At 47.5% G+C, this 21,724-nt stretch overlaps 1 long non-coding RNA gene across 4 annotated transcripts in view; it reads left to right on the top strand.

Moving 5' to 3' along the window:
* Positions 1 to 21,724, top strand: part of LOC108409637 (uncharacterized) — a 274,470-nt gene that overhangs the window by 201,006 nt on the left and 51,740 nt on the right. The window contains exon 2 of one of the 4 annotated variants that reach the window (XR_012128280.1): positions 3,407 to 4,756. The exons of 2 other annotated variants lie outside the window; for them this stretch is intronic. This is a non-coding gene — a long non-coding RNA (uncharacterized lncRNA). Of the gene's footprint in view, positions 1 to 3; positions 4,757 to 21,724 lie in introns of those variants that run through there. One more of the 4 variants, XR_012128279.1, reaches the window with a different exon arrangement.

The following is a 21,724-nucleotide window of genomic DNA, read 5'->3' as shown; positions in this document are numbered from 1 at the left end:
AGTGTTTTACAAGCAAAGGCAAATTTCCAGGGCCCCCAACCTGGGAAAACTTCTGTTTCCATGTTTGCTGTCTGGGGTTAAGAGATGGGGGCAGAGATTGAAGGCCAGGTGCCTGCGAAGCACCCTCGGTTTCACGTCCGGAAAACGAGCACTATTGGGGGAACCAAGGGGACAGTGAGGACCAGGGAAAGATGACAGAGAAAGAGGTTCTTAAAGGCATAACCCCAGGGACTTCCCCCTTTTCCTGGGGTCCCTTTTATGCCTCCTAATGATAAATTTAGAAGTTGATGTCTATCTGCAGAAAGAAGGGAAAATACAGGGAGTTAGACTTTTGAAGGGAGTCATCTGTGTACCTTATTTACTCTTAGATAAGCGACATGCCCACATCATTTGCTTTTGGTAAAGGCTACTGGGCTGCTTGTTTGCCAAAGACACGTGACTTTTTAACCACGAGCAGTTCAGGGTGTTACCAGAACAAAACCCTTAATTCTGACTTGCCAATCCTGCTCACATGCACGCACACACACACGATTTTTTGAGCCCCTATTTGTAGATGTCACTAGTGGTCTGGGTCTCCACGTGTTCCTCTTTAAACAGCTGCATGTCCATCTGTCGTGGCATCAGACCTTGCTCGCCTCCAGCTCTTCTGTGTTCCGCACATGCCCGAGGTTCACCCCATGCTCTCCCCAGCTTGCTGAACCCCCCTTACCCTCCAGAGAGTTCCTCATGCAAGAGGAGGGTCTCTGGGGTGTGCAGGGACATGAGAACATGCCAACCAGGACCTATAGGACCGGGACAGCGTCTAACTGCTCCGCTCATTCCTGTCCATGACCTCAACTGCATAAGGCAATTAGTATGGGCAGGATCAAATGCTGCCTAATTTAATTCAATTACTCCTTACGGCAAGGAAAAATATGGTTGCTGCTGCGACAGGACCCCGTGAGGAGCACGGCTCCCGGCCTGTGACCTGCCAGTGTGTCACCCAGCTGTGAGAAGCAAATGAGGCTAGTGGGAGGGGAGGGCAGAGCTGGGTCCCTCTGCCCTAAGGCACGGGGCTGGGTGTCCAGCTGCAGTGGCCCCGAGGAAGCTTTCTGACAGAAACGCACAGATAACGTGGGCATGTCTGTTACCAAGGATTGCAGCCCAGGTGTGGAGAAGCCAGGCGTGGCTGAATTATTTACCAAGTTCTGCGGAGAAGGGATGAAGCCGAGCAAGTGGCAGCAGCTGGCGGAGGAAAGGGAGCTATTTTCCCAAATGACTATCTTCAGGGAAATTTCTTATTTATGGTTCATAAGTCTCTATGAGAGATTTAACAGCTAAGAAGGCAGTGTAGATCTTAAAACTTTTTAGACTTCATCTACACCTAGCTGCCACTTACCTCGTTGCATTTCAGAAGAACTGACACCACCACCCGACCTGCACTTGCGGTCGGCCGGTCGCTGTCCGGTGCTGTCGGTGTGCGTCAGCTTCTTGTATTCTCCCAAGAACACTGTGAGCAAGCGGCCCTCACTACCCCCACCTTATAGACAGAGGAAAGGGGCCGAGGGAGGCTGCACCCTGCCCGGGGTCGCATAGCTGGTGGACAGAGTGGCCTCCGGCCGGATCTGTCCATCGCAAAGCCCTCGATCCTGACCATTGTGCCTAACTTATTTGCCGAGTCATCTTTGCCTTTCTCTGCATGTCCCGATGTCACGGAGGAGAGAGGTCCTCCCACATCTCAGAAGGATGCTGAGTCCACAAGATCCCTTGCCACACGGAGCATACCACCATTTCTTCACCAGCATGAACGACCATCTAGCAGTTTTGCAGGGAATTTTGAAAGCCTTAGAAACTCACAGGAATGTGCCCAGGGGCTTACCACACTTGCCCAGATCACCACAGTGACACCTCAAAGCCAAAGCGGGGAAACCACAGCCTGAAGACGGGGAGCGTGATGTTCCAGGTCCTGCTTACATCATTAGTGATGGTTCTCCACCACGAGGCCCTTCTAGAGTCAGCGTCACTTTCTGCAGATTCCATGGAGCTATGCTGACATGTTAGCTCGGGCGTCAGCCCTGCTGTGCTTCTGGCAGGAGGGACGCCAGCCCCCTGCCCTGATCTGGGTGGCACGAGCCATTTCCTCCCTCCGCCAGAGCATCTCCGTCCTCTGGGATGATGTGCCACCATGATCGGGCGCCTGATGCGACCTCTTAGGACGTCTCCGCCCCGTGTCCTGGGCTTCCATGGCCCCTGCGGAGGGTGCAGAGCATGCTGACGGAAGCCAGATCTTCCTGGTTAGTTCTGATTGAGCTTTGTGGAGTTAGGTGTTTTCATGAAGCGGAGAACAGTTTACTGTCCTGACTAGCAACAGCGTATCCTCTCTGGGGACTGCGCTTAGACACATGGGGTGCACAGGGAAGCCGGGACCTGGCTCCTTGTCCCTGGGCTGCACTTTTGAGCTGGACCTTTGGCCTCTCCGCCTCTGCTCCCCATTACTGTGGGAGCTGACATCGGCGGGGTCCCCAGCCCATTCGGTCTCCTGCACATGAATGGGATCGTGGTTCGGGGCTCTTAGCCCTCCGACGGCCAAGCTGCAGGTTCCTGTCGTAACTGCTGCTGTTACTCAGACAAGGAAAAGAATGTCCCAGTGCCAGGGACCAGGGCTCACAGCGATGGCTGAGCAGGGGTCAGGAGCCTGACAGCCACCGACATGCTGGCTCCTGGGTCCACCCAAGGGAACCTGGACAGAAAACGGTGGCTCAGCGGGTGACTCTGTCATTGTAACTTGAAGAGCTTTTGTCTTGATTTCCACACCATCTGAGCTCCTGAATCATCACACCTGAAGCAACACAGAGCAGCCAGCAGAGCCACATGGCATCCGGAGCCGGCGACACCCCGGCCTGCCCAGACCGGCCTGCCCGGAGTGGGTGTGGGAGGAGACGGGCCTGCGGGCCGCGGGGCCTGCGGCCTGGGGCTGCTGCCCCTCTGTGGGAGGCAGGCCAGACCTCGGGGCTGCTGATGAGCCGTGTGGCGTCTGGCGAGGCCCGGCCTGGGAGCGGGTGTGACTCATCGTGACCCTTTTCAGTGACGCTGCCGACTCGTTCCCTTTTCTCTCCTCTCCTGCTCTGCGCCAGAGCCGCCTGACATAGCAGCAAATTAGCCTCCTTCTGGAAAAGGCAGAGAGGGATCAAGGACCCCTGAGGAGGCCCCCAGGGCTCTGCACCTGGGGGTTCTGCAGTCCAAGCAGCTGTCTGGCAGGGAAGGGTTGGCAGGGTGGTGGTGTCTCCCGACCCAACAGCAGACGGGGTCCGAGGGCAGAGCCCAGCTACTGAGGCGCAGCGGGGCTCTGCACCAGCAAAGGCGGACTCTCTCCTGTGCTTCCCAGTCTCCAGCCCCACCTGCCGACCCTCCCATTTCCCGCTCAAAGGCGCCCTTGCATGGAGCGATGTTTCCATCCCCACGTGGAAATGTGACGTGTGGCGGGCCTGCAATGCCCCGGCTTCCTGGACTGGGGGTGGGAGCTGACCCTTCCCTCAGACGCCCTCCCTCCCACCCAGCGCGTGGATGGGTAAGTTCCTTGGGCGCCCACCCCAGAGCCCCACCTGCCTTCTCTCGTGGGGAAGGCGTGTACGTGCGCATCCCAGGGGTGCTGGTGGTACCATCTGCTGGCTTGCAGGCTGGCAGGATTTCAGAATTTCAGGAAGGCAGCTTTTGCTGATGTTGGACCAGAACTGTCAGGAAGGAGCAGCAATCGTCTAATGGATGCGGTGCCCTCCTCGGACCAGCCCTCTGAGAGGGACTCAAGGGCAATTTCTAACACCAGAGCCCAAGCACTTACGTTTGGGGAGACGAGCAAGTGAGAGAGAACACGTTCATCAAGAGCTGGAAAACACGGAGGCAGCTTTTAACATTCCCTATTCCCTAAAATAAACTGTCTAGCTCAATTTTTTTTTTAACCCTTTAATATTTAAGCCTGTTTCCTCTCTTTCTTAGCCTTGTGGGCCTACGACTGACCCTAAGGACATCCCAAATGGTAACTAGAGGTATCAAAACTCTATTTTCCAAATTAAAATGTAAGACGGGTATTCAACATGTCAGAATATTTGCAGAATGATAAGCGAAGGTATTTACATTAGAGTTTTCTCTGAGCATTCCGACCCCAGAACGCCCTTTAGTTGCTGAATACCTTGTATTCATAAGGCATCTGGATTCGTGATTCACACGGGATTTGCCCCTGGTGCCTGGAGGGCAGATCTGGCTTTCGCCATGTTTTGTATGATTACATGCAGTATTTCAAAACCGGGACATTTCTCATAAACAGCCAAATTTCTAGCTTCTTTTTAAAAATCCTAAAGTCTGGCAATCGTGCCTTCACAGGCAAGCATAGTGACAGTTCACTGGAACTGAGCGGCTGCTGACTGCAGAATACCTTGCCACACTCCCTGCCACTGCACGGTTAACCTCCTTTTCCTACCTGGCCAGCCCGGCCTCTCCCGGCACTGGATTTGTGCCGGCTGACGTAGTCCTACAGCCCACTGATGGTCAAGCCTTCAGACTGTTCAACGTCAGGGAAGGAGCACAGCTCAACTCCCATCACGGCAGTCCCCCTGCAGAGGGCTGGTCCTCAGCACAGTGACGGTCAAATGTGACATCCTGTGCCTGAGGTGCTGGGAACCCTAATGCCGAGGATGTGTTCCACCTTTGCGTCTTTGATCGCAGAAGAGCCCCAGAGAGGCCATCATCAAAGGGTGCTGTGTGTCGTCCCCTGATATGAAATGTGAGCCACAAACACCTCAGATGTGTTTGTTTTATGGTTGTTTGTCACACTGGGTGCTGATTTTTAATAGATAGCTGGGTCAGGGAGTGGGGCTGGGAAATAAGAAAATTAACTAGTTTCCAGGTAACAAACTAATTAATTATGATGGATTGAGTAAATTGGGACTTCTTGCAATGTTTTGAGCTGGTTCAGTAAGGGAGAAACACTGATGAATACATACAAGTTGAGGATTCAGAGTGGGTAAGTCCATTCCAAAGTGTGTATGTGAGTCCACATGTGTATGTGAGTGTGTTTGAGATTGTCTTAGACAATTCTAAAATGTTCCATGTGCCTGAGAGCAATATTAGGAACTGTCTCTATTATTTTACTATAAAAACTTAATTCACAGATATAACTTAGATTTTTAAAAAAATTCTCCTGGAGAATTAAAAAAGGGATAAATATGCCTCCAAGAAGATAAATCAGTGTTTGTGAAAATGCATGGTGCAGCTTAAGAGGCTTTTCAACTAGTAGTAGGTCAGTGGGGGCAACGGTTTATTCACTCAGTCATTCATTTATTTACCCTATTAGCAGATATTACTAGGCACCCATTCTAGGATGAACTATGTGAAATGGCCAATACTTGAGCTTTAACCTGTAAAAACAGAAATCTCATGTGGCTCAACATGCCAGGTGTTGATTTAGGTACTGGGGACACATGAATGATAAACAAGGGCAGACATGGAGGAAAGCTTGTGAGCACCTAGGGAGGAGAGGAGTCCATTTCACTTTGGGGGTAGAATTGGTGGAAGCTTCGAAATGAAGGGGATTTGTAAACCCTGAAAGAAATCCTGATGGTATGGAAGCCTTGTGCATGTGGCGAAGGAGAGCATGTGGGCTGGGGATGGAGGTGGGGCTCGGCACTCCAACCCAAGCGAAGAGCCAGGCAGAAAGGCGTGCTGCACAATTCCCGGATGGTGAGCAGTTTGGGTACAGGGTCAAGGTGGGCACTGCAACTGGTAATAAGGCTGGACTGCTGGGCTTGGGGCTCACAGACCATGTCAGGAGCTTCTCCTGATTGTGTTAGAAAAGAAGCGACTTTGGGTGTCCAGTGGAGGTGCGATGTGATCAGCTTTGTCCCTTAGTGTGGGTAAAATTGCAGTATTTCCAGAATCTCTCGCCTGGCCTTAGTGCATCTGCATATCAATAGGTGTTTCCAAGGGGTGGAGAGATGTAGTTAATTTCGGTGTCAATAGGTGATTTCAAGGGTGGGGCCAGCGAGGGCATATCTGGACTGGAGAGGTTGGGTGGGGTCCCTTTTGCAGCTGGTTTGGGAGAGACACAGGCGAGCAGAAGTGGACAATTACTTGTGGGCAATAAACAGGTTTCTCCCACTTTATTTCTCCCTTTGACTGATTTCTGTTTCAAAGGTAATTTGCCCCGGGCTGGGAGACAGATTTTCCCCCGGAGTTACACTTAAAGGACCTTCCCCAGCAGGCGCTGGGCTGTAGGTCAGGGGATCCACAGGTACTACTGACTGACCTGGACAAGAACCCAGCAAGACAAATAAGTGAGCGTCACCCCTACTTTATGGCAGAGGAAGATCCTGTAGAGATTCGTAGACGATCCAGAATGGAAGGGACTTCAGAGGTCTTTCATGATGAACACAGTAACGTCCTGGGCAGACCAGGCAACCTTCTTTGTACAGTTATTAGCGGTACGGGCTGATATACAATGAGGGACTATTACAGCCCTGAGTTGGTTTATCCCGTATTATCCCCACATAGGCCTATGAAATAGCCACCACTACGATTCCCGCATTTCAGAAACAGAAACAGAAGACCCGAGAGGTTGCATACCACGCGCGGAGCCTCACGGCTGGCCTGCGTTGGAGGGGGACCCACGCCCGGGCCGTGCGAACACAGCCTCGCTCTAGCTGTGAATAACAGCAATGAGGACAAAGACTTCTGACCCTCCATGACAAATCCTTTTAGACGTCCAGAACCAGCTCTGTTTTAGTCCCCAGGATGCCGTGTTCAGGCGCCAGTCTAGACCACTCGGCATTGAAGTGAGTAGGAACACACTCACCCAGGCACGCATTCACACCTCTGCTCACGCACACGCTTCGGAATGGACTTAACCGATTCCGATTCTGGATCTCAGGAGCACAGGAGGCAATCGAATGTGGTGCTGTCTCTCAAGCAAGTTCCCTATTGATGGCATGGAACTAGAATATTGCCACGACCTGAATTCCAGGGATGCCACATAAAGGAGCCGGCTACCATGTGTACACCGAGGGACTCTCCTTGGAGGAAAGAAGTGTTGATTATTTATTGGCACAGCCTCAGGGGACATGAGGCAGAATAAAAAAAGAAAGAAAGACTATGGCAGGTCTCACCCTTGAGGCCCCGTGTGCATTGCCATTCCTGGGTGCCCTCAGGCCCCTCGCACCCAAGCCCCTGGCTCTGTCCTCTCCAGGAAGTCCTGAAGCCACTCCTGTCACGTGACCTCCCTCTGCACCTCGGCAGAGTGCTGACAGCCGGCCTCGGAGAATGATTCGGATCGTCCTGGGACGGAAAAGAGGAAGCACGTGCCCGTGACAGTGGTGAGGGAGAGAGCCCCCCGGGGCACACCACACCTTCTTCTTTCTGCTTCCTGCCCTCCTGGGCTCAGCCCGTGGCAGCCTCTGTACAGAGAAAAACGAGACCTGATTGCCAGGGGACTGACAGACAAGATGTAGTAGGGACGGTGCCCGAGGGACAGTGTGAGTGTGAAGGGAGGGCAAGGGAGTCCCAGAAGAGCTTCCTTCTCACTTACTGCGGGGAAGGGGGCTAGAGCCCTGGGCATCGCCACGGCCTGACTGCCAATGTGGCCGGAGCTGAGGGCCAGGAGAGGCAGGCCCCGTTTCACCCGCTTAGCGCCTGTTTATTTTTTGCTTAAAGATCAGTCTAAGGCGGGTCCTTCAGAACAGCTTTCCACACGGTGCTCCAGAGACCCCAGCTCTTTGCAGACTGGGGTGCATCCCCTGGGCCTTGATCCTTTACCTCTGAACAAAGGCCGGGGTCTCAAGGGAGCTGGGAGGGTCGCAGGAGGGTCTTCGTGGCCCAGGCCTGAGCGGCCCACATCATTCCTGCCTCCGTTCCTGCAGGCAGAACTGAGGCATCGCCGGCCACACAGACACGTGCGATGCAGGGCCCCACCACAGCCCCCCTGGGCAGGAGGGAGGCCTGAACCTTGGCGGTCTCTGGAGTGTCTCCTCTGCCTTCTCCATCATTACAGGGCAACAGAGAAGCTTCAAAATACTGTCTCAGAAGGTCTCCTTCTCCAACCACTCACCCATCTCAAGTGATCCCACAGGCCGTGCAGTTCCCAGCAGGATTGTAGTTGATCCCGTGGGTCAAATGACTGGGAGATGAATTATATTTATTATAAACGCCATTCCTTTCATGTTGCTATAGTGTCGAAACATTTTCTATCCGATGCCAGGTTCCTGGAAATACTGTATTAACTGCTTTCAGGATTAGTGGGTTTTATGGTAAATTGACATTTGTCAGCATCTTTATGATGTCATGGACACTTCGGTTTACAGATATTGTAGAAATATTACAAAGAGAGTGATGCTCATGTTTGTGTGGTGTCTGTGTTTAAGATATTTGGAGTTTAGAAAGGATTGGCATTTAACGAATCTTCAAATGCTCTTTCTCACGTCTTCAGACGTCCTCGCAGCGACTTCCCAGTGGCCCTGTTAGCAGGAGACGGACCCTCAGACAGGGTGCAGAGGGACCTGCCTTCTGTCCGCCCAGTCTGTTCACCCGCGGTTCCCAAGGGGCCCTCTCCCGGGAGGAAGGGGGAGCAGAACATCAGCGATTCTTCGTCGCTCAGAAGCATGAAGGCCCTCTCTCTGTCCCGTCCCTTTTGAGCATTTCAGTTCCGAACACATGAATGGCTGAAGCTCTGAGTGTAAAGGGAAGGAAAGTGATCATTTACAATCCAGTGTAAGATACCTACCTTGAAACCAGATGAAAAGATATCCATATCATATCTACATATCTATGTATGTTAACATATCTGTGTCTATACATTGTGATGCTCTTTTATTCCACCTCTGGAAGTCGTATCCTCATCATGCATGTCTCCATGCGGGAATGGTTCCCTCTACAGTTTTTATAACCTTACGCCAACTCCTGAAGTACATGCGTGCATGCGTGCACACACACACACACACACACACACACACACACACACACACACACAGAGGCCTCGGCTTGACATAGCTGCCCGTGACTGTAGGTTGCTTTTGATGTATTCTTATTGGAGAAACAAGATGTCGAGGCAAAGCAAAAATAAAACAAAAGCCCACAACTCAAAACCGTGTGTGAGCATCAAGCAACGATGTGAGCAGGCAATGGGAGAGCCCCCGGCACTCCGGGCAGGAAGCCGGAGAGAGGCGCGAGGGCAAAGGGCACGCCGCGAGCGTGTGAGCTTACGTTAAAGGGCGACTCCAGAAGTCGCTGGCATCCTGCTTGTCAGAACCTCGTTGTAGGTCCACACCTGCTGCAGGGGAATCTGGGAGCTGGATTTTGGTTGGGTGTTTTGCGATGGGGACAAAATCAGAGTATTTTTAGTAAGAAAGAAGGGGAGAAGGGACTTTAGGTGGGCATCTCCCAGTTGCCAGCAGAGCAAAGTTATGCTTTGGGGGTCACTGTTGGGAATGGAATTCTAGAACAAAATAAAATCAGTCAAAGTGGGAAAAGGTGTCAAGCTGTGCTTTCCCCAGGGTGAGCTGCATCATGCAAATGTCAGCTCTGCTCTGAGTTCTTGCTGCAGCCAAGGATCTGGGCTGTCGTGATTCAGGTCACTTAGTGGGCACCCCTTCAGCAGGCAGCAGGAGTAAGCGCAGTGTCCAGCGAACACAGAGCCGAAGGCAGGGCTCTGTTCACTGGGGTGTGCGAGCTGTGCCGCAGCCTGATAAATGGGGGATCGCTGGGCAGCAGGAAGGTCAGGACAGGAGCCAGGCTCAGAGACATGCCGGACACTCCCGCATTTGGCAGGCACTCGGGAATCGGTTACACACGGGGGCAGCGGGCGGGGTGCCCCCAAGCTGAGGTGGGGGGAATGCACCCTTCTGACCCCTTCTCTGCAGAGCTGGGCAGGAGGATGAGTGGGGCAAGTCAGATTCGATCCCGGGCAGTGCCAACTCCGGAGGCTCTTGGAACTGTCCACGGAATGTTCTCAAAGTCCCTGAATTATTAGGCTGGTGCCCCCCATACATGCAGCCTAACACGAGAAAGATGTGGTGTCTCTCCCCTCTCCCGTGTCTCTCCCCTTCTGCCTAGCCACCGGGAGGCAGCGAGTCGAGTGCCTGAGCAGAATTAGGTCAGACCAGAGCTGAATAACAAGCTGACAGAGGGCGTTCGGTGCCAACATTGATTAAATGAGAAGTGAAAAGTGAGTCTCACTCTGAATCCAAATATGGGAATTTCGAAGGGAAAAGACTAATATTAGGCTGCTTAAGAATTAGTACAGCAGGAAACGTTCATTATCAGAGAATCAGGGAGTTTCCATTCGTGTCAATACTTTATGGCAAAGAAGTACACTTTCAGGTTGGTAAGTGTTTAGAATACTCAAGCTTTAGCTTTTAGGATAAAAATTGTTCATTTGTGATATTGAAAAAAGTCTTGGAAAAATAGTACAAATCACTGCCCTTCAAATACATACCACGACATACATTATTACTTCAGGGCTATTTCTGAGAGTTTTCTAATTGCCACCCCATCCCAGAACTGTAAGAGCAACTCCATGATACAGGAGACAGCTTCTGACAGTCTTGCTTCCACAAAGAAATGACAATCTCATTAATGATGCTAAGTTTATATTGCAAATATATTATCACCACTCTCACACCAACTGCTTATACTAAAAAATTACTAATTAGTTTAGCAAATGCATTATAAAAAGGTGGCTAATTTTAACTATTCTCCTCCTCCCTATTTCAGAAAAAAAGTTGAGTGATTCAGAGAAAGCAATCTGTTACCTGGAGAAATGTAGATTTTTAAATGATCTTCGATCAGAGCTTTTAAGCATCTCCTGAAATGGTGGTTCAGGTAACAAAAGGAAGGGAGTTGCAGCCTCCTGTGTGTCTCTTTCATCTCAATATTTAATTACAAAAATAAATCTGTCTAGCTGGCCTTACCTTTGTTTCTGATTCATCTCCGGGCTGCCTTACAGGATGCTGTCTGGACACCCGTCCTGCTCTCTCGACAGCAGGTGGAAGTCCCAGATCTCTCCCTCTTCTCCTCCCAGGATACCTGCTCCGCAGCCCCAGGCGGACATCCAGTCCCTGCCCCACTCCCCTGCCTTTCTTTAGACACACCTTCCCCCTGACCTCGCAGGTTCCCTGTTCAGCCCAGACTCCAAGACGGAATTGTTTTTAACCAGTCTCTTCCCCAGACCCTGGTTGTCCGTGTACATCTTGTCTTCTGCCACTTCCCTGCAAAACACAAACCCGGAGTCGTTTAACCAGCCGTTTTCTCTACTTTGAACCACAACTGCCATGCACTGTTGGAGAAAATCGGACACGTGTGTGCATTGATTCCACTACAGTTCTGTGGTTTCTGGTGCCAGCCGTGTCTTCCACACCGCCCAGAAACCCTGTGCATTCCCAAAGAGCTTTCATTCCTCCGTGCGGTGGGGCCCCACTTGGCCCCTGAGTGCCCCCAGCCCTGCCCCAGTGTCCCATGGACACAGTTCTTGCCAAGCTTTGCTGCATCTGTTAAGTGGCCACTAGGGCTCGTATCCGGCTTATCAGCGGTCACATTTCCACCAGTGTCTTCAGTCTCTTAAGCCTCATTTTTTACCTATCCAGCAGATAAAAAGGGAAGAACTAAAATAATTCAGTGAATCATATTGATATCATTTTAAAATTCCAATCTAATAATCCTTATCTTTTCATTGGGGTAGTCCATTTAAGATATATTAAATTTAACCACGGATGCATGGAATTAAAATTTTCCATCCTAGTATTTGCTTTTCTATTTGTCCCCCTTGGTCTCTGTTCCTTTTTCTTTCTTTCTTTCTTTTTTTTTACTTCTTTCTTGCTCTCTTTGGGTTGCTCTGGCATATTTTTATTTTTATAGTGTTTTTGCCTAGCATCATGGTTCATTTGATACCTGGGGTAGGATACTATCATAAACCGTGGAACAGGATTTGTTTCAGGGTGTTGACAAGGATGAGATTTGGATCTGGGCAGCAACATGCGATTATTCTTTGTTTATTGGGCATCTACTCTAGGTCACATTCTGCTCAAGGCTCTGGGAATTAAGCGGGGAATAGAAACAGACAATGCTCTGCTCCCGGGCAGCTTATAGTCTAAAGGAAACAGAGCATGAACTCTGAGGTCAGAAAGTCCTGGGTTCAGAAACTAGTGCTGTCACCAACTAGTTGTGTGATCATAGACAATTTTCTGCACACAGTTTATTCAAGTGAAGAGGTTGGAATGATACCTTCTTTGGAGGGGTATTTTGGAGGTTAGAGCAAGTGTAGAGAGAGCACAGTTGGGGCACAAAGGTGGAAATAAATAGTGCTGTAATTAACTTATCACCCGATTCACCAAGCCTTAACCATCTGAATATTTTGCCACAAACTAGTATCATTAAATCTATGCCACATGGAGACCATTTTAGCATTATTTGCACTCTCTGCCTCCTCAGTGAAACTGCTACAGATGTGTCTTACATGTTTGTATTTTTCTGTGCTCTGATTTTCAATTTTGTGAACATGCTTGAACTCGTGGTACATGAGTTTGCAATAATCAAAGGGTCAGCATAATAACAACCATGTGCAACATATGGTGACACTTCCCATCTGCCTTGTAAAGGCAGATGTTTAAAGTTAGTGTCATATTACTTCTGGTGATTAACTGCTAGTTTAATGTTCATGCAAAAGGATATGTTAGGAAATCAGGATTATGACTTTAAAATAGTGCTACCTACGAATACATCTATCTACCTGGAACTATGTAATGAGCCTAAACCACTTCAAACGCTCTGGCTCATGACTACCACCTTCACACTGGAACTACTGGAAGTTCAAAGTCTTTATCATTGTCTTCATGCCGACGTTATTACTGGCGCTTATATGCATTGATCACTTACTTGATTTTCACCAGGACACCATAGACCGACTGTCTCATGCTTTTCAACAGTATGTGCTTCGGGTTGTACCTCCTTGGAGAGAGGGTTTAGCTGGGAAAAGTGGGGCTGGCCGTGTTCACTGGAGAGGCTATTAGCAATGGTTCTGGATTTTTACTGAGCCTGAGAATTGCCTGGGAGGGAACAGGAGGTGAGGGAGGGTGTGTTTGGGGGTGAGGGTTGGGGATGTTACAGAGGCAGATCCCTGGGCTCCACTCCCTGAGGCCGGGAATGGCCTCTCCATCTGCAGAGGCCACTCAGTGGGCACCTCTCCCTCCGGTGCTGGTGCCCAAGAATCAAGCTGCAGGTGGGATATCCGCTTAGTAGTTACATTTCACAGCTCTTCTTGTCACTTCTCATGTGGCCATCCCACTCTAGGGAAGCTTACAACCTTACTTTGACCCCACTTAACCTTTTTATAAATACTTAAGTAAAAATGAATTACTTGAGCCATGTTCCTTGAGCTGAAAATCAAGCCATATCAACTCACATTTTTAACTATAATTTAAAGGAAAAATGTGAAATTAGAAATATCAAATCAATGACTGTCAAAGCTAGAGTTCAAATCAATTCAATTAGAAGAGCATTTGTTGAGGGCCAGCCTCGGATACAGAAACGTCCATTGAGGAGCTCAACATCCACTGGACAAGAAAAACGCATAAACGAAAACTAATGAGATGATAGTTTAAGCATTAAGGCCTGGAGAAAGATATCACGGAAACAGTGATGAGGAAACATGTAATTTTGTCTGGATGCCAGGGAAGAAGTGACATGGAAGTGGACTTTGAAAACCAGCTAGAAGCTGACTGAGTATAGAAGGGAGAAGGGCTGTCTGGGCAGACTGAGGAGCACACTCTTGGGTGCGGCTGGGCAGGGTGACCAGGGCGGCTGGAGTGGTAGGAACAGGCGGACAAATATGCTGAGCCAGGTGGAAGGGCCTTGCCTGTCTGCTTAAGGACTTGGGACATTCCCTACTGGGAGCAGGGAATCGTTAGAGGCTTTTAAACACAAGAATGACATGATCATATCTGTGCTGTAGAAATATAGCTCTTGCTGTGACGCAAAATCAGAATGGGCCATGATCTCTCCTGACTCTGGGCCTTGCGTGTACGGCCACCTCCGCGGGCACGCCTCTCCCAGCCCTGGCCCCGGCCTTGCCTTCCGACCTGTGCTAGGTCATGTCCTGATGCACCTGGCAGCATGCGGTGCGCCGCTCTACCCAACTCCCGCTTGTCTCCAGGTCTCAGCCTTAGACCTTAGTTCTTCCAGGAAATCTTCCTGACAACCCCACCTAGCTCCTAAATGGGTCAAGGGCACTTAACATGTACTCCCACAGGGCCCTGGGCCTGCCCCTGGCAGAGCCCTTGTCAAATGGGGTCAAAATGCACTGTCTTTTACAGCAGGCTGGAAACGTCCCCAAGCCCGGGAACAGACCCCGGTCACTTTGGGGGGGTAGTGCCCGTCACGCCCTTTTCTGGCTCATAGGAGACACTCCGCATCTGCTTTGAGCCGATCAGGCCTGAGAATATAGAGTTCTGGTCGGTGCGTGTCGGGTTGAGACGCATAGCACACAGGTGGGAATTCAGCCCCGGGTCTGGCTCTGGGCTCTGGTCTCGTTCTCTCTTCAGCATGTAATCTGGGGGAATTCACGTCCTCTGCTGCGTCTTGTTTGTCTTACGGGATTCACAGTAGCACCTAATTAATGCGGTGGTTGTGAGCAGCCAATAGACTAGTAAGAGCAATGGCGGCCATTCAAGGTCTGGCACTTATTAAATGTGTGAAAAGTGCCTCAGGACACAGAGAGAGAGAGACTCTGCAGGCTGACGGAGAAAGGGGCTGCTCCTCAGACCTACTGACACGCAGTAGCTAAGAATCAGGTTTGGAACCTAATTTTTTAAAATACATTTATCTTTATTTTCCCCTTCAAAAGTAATTCTTGCTTACTTGATAATAACTAAATGATATAGACATATAAAAAATAAAAATGATAATCTGTACTTCTTAACCCCATCATCCAACCTTACCCAGAGATAAAAAGGTTTCACAGGGTGCATCATACCCTTTCCAGTACAGATACAGGCGACATACCGGCAACACAGGTACAGATTAATGGGCGCGTTCACGGACAGATGTGATAAAACAAGCAAAATGGTAGTGGTAGAATGTAGGTGATGGCTGTCTAAGAGTGCACTATGAAGTTCTAACTTTGTTACTTGGTTTAACTTTTTCATAATAAAATATTGATAAAAATAACACAGGAGTCCACAGGTAGAGACTTCTGTGATGTACATTAGATAGGAAAGACCAAGTTACAGAATATCTTGCCTGTTGTTTAATAGATATTTATAAATTATAATACTACTAAAATAATGATGGAACAAATGTAGACATAAAAAAAGTTGTTGATAGAGATCTATGTATGTGTCATACCTGTATCTATACCCCTATGAATATCTATATGTGGGACATGAGATACTCCATTTATACATGGACTTAGAAAAGGTACAAGTAAAAAGATGAAAAAAAATATACATTATATCATACAAATGCTAACCCAGAGAAAGTTGGTATGGTTGCAACTTTCAAACCAAGTAGACTTTAAGGAAAAAAACATTACTAGAAATAAAGAAAAACATTTGATAGCAGTGTTTTCATCAAGAATGTAGTAATTCTAGATTTTGTATATTTCTAATGACCTAGCTTCAAAGGTATAAGGAAAAATCAGCAGAGTTAAAAGGAGAAATAGACAAAGCCACCATCAGTAATGGAAATTTTAACAGAGTCAATAAAACATAGAAGATGGTGCATCATGATTAAGAAGCTTGTCTGATCGTCTAAAGAAAATATTTACTGAAACAGGCAATATGCTGGGCCATAAAGCGTTCTCAGAAAACTTCGAATGATGGAAAGAGAAGTTTCATGTTTTCTGACTACACTGGAATTAGAGTAGAAATGTACAAGAGAAAGAAAATGAGAAAAATGGAACTAGAAAATGGAAATAAGAAAATATTTTGAACTGAATGATAAGGAGAATACCACATATCAAAATTTCCAGTATGTAATCGAAGTCATTCTTGGTTAACATTTACGCTCTATAAATGCACATAGTAGAAAAAGAAAAACTGAAAGATCAGTGACCTAAGTATCTAGTTCAGAAAGTTAAAAATGTTAAATTCGAATAAAGTAGAAGGAAGGAACTAATAACAGAAATCAGTGAATCGGGAGGCCAACATACAACATGCCATAGATTCAACAAAGCTAAATAACCTTACAGATTAAAAAAAGACTATGAAAATGTATAAATCCCTAGCAAGACTGATGGAGAAGAATGGAGAGAGAACATAAATTATTCTAACCAGGAAGTAAATTAGGGAGATTGTTACAATCTGAGAGACATTAAAAAGATAACAGGAGCATATATAAACATCTTTATAGAAAATCTTCGTGGAAACAAATTCCTAGAAAAACACACATTGCCCAAACTGATAGAAAATTTTAAAACTCTGAAGAGTCCAGCATCTATTTAAGATATTGAGTCTTAATAAATATAATGATGATGATGACATTTGGGGAACCTCTTCGAGCCTGGCTTCCATTTATGATATAAATGCACTCTCTCCCCACCCCGCACTCATCCTGGCAGAGACAGGGCTGCCTGGCCCAGGAGCCGAGGCAAGGGGCGAGGCGTGCTCAGTCCGGGCTTCCCTACCCTTTACTCAGATGCCCCTTCCGGCCGCCAGGACGCCTCTGCCTGCTCTCCTGTCTGCAGGTGCCATCCTGTTCGCTCCCCTGGGGGTGTCTGCAAGCGGGAGGCCACAGTGTCGTCCGGGGAGAAACATGAGCGGGGCTGCAGCTCTGAAGACATTCCCGCCTAACTATATCAATAACACAAGTCATTCAATAACGCAAGTAATATTTGAAATAAAAAATAATAAAGGCCAAGTTTCTTGTTAGATTTGGGACTTCCCAAAGATCAGTGTCTGACCTTTGGCCCTTGAACTCCAGTTCTCTTTGCTGATCCGCCTCCTTCAGGAGAAACCGAGGGAGCTCTCGCCCTGATCATTCCTCTGAGGATCAAGTCGGGGGGCCCCACTGCCAGAAACTGTTCCAAAGTCCCCTCCCCTTTCCTCTCCCCCGCCCCCCCCCTGAGCGGGGCTTGCCTGTCACCTTCCTCCTTTTCAGCAGAAACAGCTTTGCAATCAGCTTTCCACACAAGCGTTTCCTAACCATTCCCTAAAGAAGGGAAAGCCCTTTTGGGAAGGCGTGTCTGGCGTCTGAAGGAGATCTGGATCGGTGTAGGCTGGAGAAAACATGGCTTTTTTTAGACAGAAACATATAGGCCCCTTGAGCAGATCTGGATCTCCCTGAAATTCATGCAGGTGTTTGGAAAATCTTTGCAACCTGAGCCTGGGCCAAGAATTAGAGAAAAAGATATGTTTCTTGCTCTTTAGTGAGGGAATATATGTGATGGGGGATATTCAAGACTGCATCCATTTCTGGAGCCAAAACTGTGTAATACTGAGAAGGCACCTATGCATTAAATTTCAAAGTGCTATGCAAATAAAGCCAAGTTGTCCAAATACCCAGAGTTAATCAATTAACCAAAATTCAGACCATGTGAACAAAATTGGAAACACCTCGAAGTTTTTTTCAATGTATTATATTTGTATGAGTCTTTGCTTTTAATTGGGTAGGTTTGAGATGTTACACTGTGTAAATTTAAGGTTTACAGCTGTTACTTTGACACATTTATGTCTGTAATATCATGGCTGTAGGGATATTTGTTCCATTAGGTAATTACAGTAGGATATTATCATCTATGCTCATTATATGAGACATTAGATCTCTATGGTTACTTACCACTCGCGACGAGTTTGTGGCCGTAGACGCCAGCACTCTTCCCCCCCCCCCCCCCCGTCTCATCCGCCAGAGGCCGGTTCACTCCTGATCACGTGGTTAAGGTTTTTGGTTCCACATAGAAGAGGTGCCGTACACGACTTCTTTTTCTTCCATTGGCTTAGAAGACTTGCTTTTAATGACTGATTAGTCACATCTTTGGGCAAGGACATGTCTCTTCTCAGAGACCTATATAGGGCTGTGCAATTACATACTAGCACGTAGAGGATACTTATATAATGGCTGCAGCTTCACTGACTTTCCTGGCTATGGCAGCTATAAAACCCCAAATGTCTGAGCTCCCCACCCCGGAAGTAAGTGAAACGCTTCTCAGAAGGAGCAAGTGCCATTGGCTCTGTTCAGCTGCCACTTCCTTACATCGTATGGCACCCATGTGGCTTTTAAGTGTGAACACACTTCCTCAAAACCCCCTCCCTGGGTCCCAAGGATTAACTAAGGCCCTGGGAAGGTAAAGTCTGTTTCTTATTTTAACATTTGCCGTATTTTCTTTATAGGCAATATTCAGTCAGCCCACCCCTGAGTTTACATCTTTGGGCAAGTACTTATTTATAAATATTCTTATTTATAAGAATGCCCCTTTACCAACAAGAAAGAGTATTGATAAAGCTTGTTCTGATGTCTCCAGAATTAAAGAATTAAAAAAACTGTTCAGATTGCCAGTCTGAAATCGATGTTCCCTTCCCGATAGGAAAAAATGTTTTTGTGAAGCTGGTTCTGACACTTCCAGTATTAAAACACCTTCCAGCCTGACCTGCTGAAGATCGGGAAACAGTCTCCCCCAGGCTCGTGCTCGGTCATCTCTAGTGGGGTCTTAGGACACCACCTGTCCCTGACCTTCGGTTGGCTTGGCTGTTTCCTTTTCCTTGTTTCCTTCCTTACGTAGAAATGATACCCAAAGTTCAGAGCTTGTGCCCTTTTCCCTCCTTCTCCCTAAACTCCTTTTTTAGCTTCAGACATTCATACTGGGATTTTCATAAAGTGAAAGTCTGTAAAAATCATGGCAGTTTGCAGTCCTGAATTACCCCCCAAATACTACACAAAACGTGGGTGTTCCACTGGCAAACACTACAGGCCCAGGGAAATGGAAAGAAGAGGGGCTCTTCAGGGACGGCAAGTTGAGACGCAGGTGAATGCAGAGAAGGCTGTCGCCCTGTTCCCAGGGAAGCTGCGCAGCCACCAGACTCCTGGCGCCCACTGGGAATCTCTGTAAGAGAGGCAAGCAGGGCTGCAGGGAACACGGACAATAATACTGGGATGTCTTTGTATGGTGATGGCTACTACACTTATCATGGTGAATAATTCATAATGTATGTAGTTGTCAAATCACTATGCTACACACCTGGAACCAATATAGTTTTGTACATCACCTGTGCTTCAATAAAATGTACCATAGGAGAAGCATTCATTGCAAACCTAAGAAAAAATACCATTTTGCTCAGGCTCAAAAGGGCAAATAAATAGAAATTCTGTAAAGACCCTTTCCAACTTCATTTATATAAAATATATTCCACGTTGTTGATTCACAAAAAGTTTAAATCAAATTTCTTTTCAGAATGGTTACCTGAGCAAAATTGCTACACCGTGTGCATATGGGTGGGTTGGTGGAATCAGTGACTGTAAATGATAAACAGGTAATAATTGTGTGGGAGGTAAAAATCTCTACCTTTATATGCCCTGGTATTAGTAACTATTAAGTCCCAGACTCAAGAGAAAGGAAGCAATTTATTAAATCACAGGTTCAGTAATAAAAACTGTGGTATCTGTCTAAACTTTGCAAGAAGAAAATCTGTGTGCGCCATGGGGTTTTGATGGTTGATGCAACATCTTGAAGTTTACTTTTAAAGCTTTACCATGTCTCCAGGGTCGCAGTTGAAATTACAGCTTTGAAATGTCTAGAAATGTGCACTGGGTCCCTTAGGTAAATTATACACAAAGATATGCTTTAAGCATTTTCTAAATTTATAGTTGCTTTAAATGGTATTGAATCCCAGAGTGTTTAGGCCTCAAAACAGAAAATATACTGATGTAAAAAAATAACATTCTCTTTTTTATTAAAACATGTGCATGTAGAAAATTTAGGAGATGCCTATAAGAAAAAAAAAAAAAAAGACATGAGCCTGGCATTTTGAAATCGAGACCATGGAACCATCTCGGTACATATTCCCTCCGCCGTCATTTGCAGCGTCACGTGGTGTGACTTTGTGTGGATGTCGTGTAGCTCACTTAACCAGTTCCTTTCTGTTAGAAGCAGGGCTGTTCTCTAGTTATTGCCAAAATGCGTAAAATGGCAATGAATGCCTCTGTAAGGTAAATCGTTCTTGCAGCTCTGAGGGGGGAAGGGTGTTCCCAGCCTGGGGTGAATCCCCAGTGAAGTTGGTAAAACCGAAATAAGTCAAGGGAAAGGACACATTGGGAGGATTGGTTCTCAGCGCTCCCAGCCCGCGGGAGTTCGCCAGCGGGGCCACCCTGCCCGTCTCCTCTTGCATGACTCATGCTCTGCAGCCAGGGCCCGCCCTTCTCCCCGCCCACTCCTTTTGGGATGAACCCCATTGGTGGGTTTTTGGAGACTGGCAGACACCAGGCCAATCGCACTGGGCGCGCAGTGGAAGGGAGAGGGCAGTTCTGCCCCAATCCTAGGCCGTTATTTCTCTTCCTGTTCCCGTGGCAGCCGCGGAAACGGGTCAGTGGTCTGCGCGCCACGCCCCCAGCCAGCCGAGAACCTCCTGGAAAGGTTGGCGCCTTGGCGGGGCTGCCTTCTTGGTGCTGAGAACAAAGTCTGACACCCAAAGCACAGCTTTTCAATTGTTAACATATTTCCGAATGAATGAGTTTAAGTGTTTGAAACCACTGACTCAGGAATTTCTACATAAATATGTTTAAACAGCAGGAATTAGCCAATATCCATATTTAGAATGAAATCACTCATGCCATCCATATGAACTGGTTATTAAAATGGGAGGGGGGGGGGTCCACAAAACAATTTTTGAAAAATCTGTTGCTTTTCATTGTATCTTGTTTTTAAAAGGAACATCAAAAGACGAGTAATATAGAAAAGCTGTATAGCATTGCACCATACAGTTCAGAAGGATGCATTTCTCATAGCTTCGGTCCCTTCAGATGTTTGTAGGGAACAGTCAAAAATCTCAGAAGTTATGTTAAACCCAGAACTGGGTCCCAGCGACTCCTCATCAGAAGGTTCAGTGTAGTTGAGCCTCAGGGCCTTAAAGACAACCAAGAGCTCAACATAAAGATGAAGTGCTTGTCAAATGGCTGTACCTCAGTAACAACAACATGCAACGAATGCTTCAGAAGGAAATATAAACTAATACATGATTTTAAGGGGTCTTTCGTTTTTTTTTTTCTCCTTTAGTTCTGATTCAAAAGGGTCACCAAAATTCATGGTGCAGTAAAGGCCAGAAAACCCTACTGCACTGTGGTCTTTTGGAGAAATAATGTAATGGTTTTAAAAGTACCATCCAAACATTTTGACTTTATTTTGATGGTCTGGATTTGGCATAAGGAGGCTGCCACCCTTAGACGTGACGTTAAATTAATGCTACGAGATTCTAGTCCAAGGTGAGTTTACCTACAAAAGGTGTCCTGGCACAAAACCAAACAGAATCAGGACCCCCAAATCAAAGCAAAGTGTTCGTATGCATTTGGGGGTAGCTGTATCTCCCTGTAGGTATAAATAATCTGGGGACAAGAAGTGTGTGCCTTGAATGAAGGGCAGCGATGGTCCCTGGACAGAGGTGACTAAGAGAACACTGTTTCTGAAGGGTTTTCCAAGGAAAAGTCGTCCTTAAGGATTATGTAAAATGAGACCTGAAGGAGAAGCAGCCTGCACTTTACCTGCAGTATTTTCATGCTTAAATTCACATTT

Source organism: Manis javanica, chromosome 1 (genome assembly GCF_040802235.1).
Source record: "Manis javanica isolate MJ-LG chromosome 1, MJ_LKY, whole genome shotgun sequence".
Classification (NCBI taxonomy): Eukaryota; Metazoa; Chordata; class Mammalia; order Pholidota; family Manidae; genus Manis; species Manis javanica.
This window is presented reverse-complemented; position numbering and strand designations above follow the sequence as displayed.